This window comes from Dendroctonus ponderosae, unplaced genomic scaffold (genome assembly GCF_020466585.1).
Source record: "Dendroctonus ponderosae isolate FM_Combo_2020 unplaced genomic scaffold, Dpon_F_20191213v2 Dpon_F_20191213_12, whole genome shotgun sequence".
Lineage (NCBI taxonomy): Eukaryota > Metazoa > Arthropoda > Insecta > Coleoptera > Curculionidae > Dendroctonus > Dendroctonus ponderosae.
This window is the reverse complement of record NW_026017316.1, coordinates 770,601-772,320: the sequence shown is the minus strand read 5'-3', so window position 1 is coordinate 772,320 and position 1,720 is coordinate 770,601.

Here is a 1,720-nt window from a genome sequence, read left to right as displayed (position 1 = left end):
CGATTGAGAAAATGTTTTTAATTGGCAAAAAATTTCGTTCAAAGCAAGCGAGAAAATTATCAAATCAGCTTAGTTTTGCAGTATAGACGCTTGCCAGATCGTCTCCACCGCGAAATTTTGCGATTGCGATACTTTGAGAAACTGATCGATTTCTCAAAGTATCGATAAACCGAAAATGTCCTGAATTGAAAAAAATCGGTTAAAGTAGCAAATTACCTTAGAAACCTTTAGTATATCGACCCTACTGAGAAACTGCGCAATTTCTCAAATTATCGATTGAGAAAATGAACCTGATTTGTCCAAAATACGCATGAAAAGCTGGTTTTTTTGTTAAATAAGTTTTAATTTGCTCATATTTTGCAGTCAAGACCCTTTCCAGATCGTTCGCACTGAAAAACTGATCAATTTCTCAAAGTATCGATTGACAGAAACGGACAAAAAATCAAATTCAAGTAGCAAATTTCCTTAAATACGTTTGTTAGATCGTCTCCACTGAGAAATTGCGCGATTTTTTAAATTATCGATTTAGAAAATGCTCCTGATTTCAATAATTTTTTAATAAAAAGCTCGTTTTTTCATTAAATAAGTAACAATTTGTTCATATTTCGCAGTTAGGACACTTTGTAGGTCATTCGCACTGAGAAACTGATCGATTTCTCAAGGTGTCGATGTAGAGAAATGTCCTGAATTACACAAAAAATCGATTTAAATAGCAAATTTCCTAAATCATATCCACTGAGAAACCCCGCCATAACTCAAAATATCGAGTAAGAAAACTGCCCTAATTTCTATAAAATATCAATGAAAGACTTGTGATGAGAGACTTGTGTGAATAAAGCAACATTTTGTTGTAATTTCGCAGTTATGACGCATTCCATGTCGGTCGATATTGAGAAACTGATCGATTTCTCAAAGTATCGATTGAGAGAAACTCTTTACTGCTTTAAAGGCATTTGGTAGACCATTTACACTGAAAAACTGGGCAATTTCTCAAATTATCGACTAAACAATATCGATGATTTGTATAAAACATAAATCGAAAGCTTGTTTTTTTATTGAATAAGTAACAATTTGTTCATATGTGGCAGTAAGGCCTCTTTGTAGGTTGTTCGCACAGAGAAACTGATCGATTTTTCAAAGTATCGATTGAGAGAACCTCTTCAGAATTGGTTAAAGTAGTAAATTGGCTTAAAGGCATTTGGTAGATCATTCACATTGAAAAACTGTCGATTTCTCAAATTATCGACTAAAAAATTATCGATTATTTGTATAAAACATAAATCGAAAACTTGTTTTTTTATTGAATAAGTAACAATTTGTTCATATTTGGCAGTTAGGCCACTTTGTAGGTTGTTCGCACTGAGAAACTGATCGATTTCTCAAAGTATCGATTTAGAGAAAATATTCTGAATTTGCAAAACAATCAGTTAAAATATTAAATTACTTCAAATGCATTTGGTCGATCGCCTCGGCTAAAGACTTGCTCGATTTCTCAAATTATCGATTAAAAAAATGCCCCTGAATTGGAAAAAATATAAATCGAAAGGTTGCTTTTTTCATTGGATAAGTAACAATTTGTTCAAATTTCGCAGTTAGGCCAAAGTATCGATTGAGAGAAGCTCTTCAGAATTTGCAAAAAATTGGTTAAAGTAGTAAATTGGCTTAAAGGCATTTGGTAGATCATTTACACTGAAAAACTGGCCGATTTCTCAAATTATCG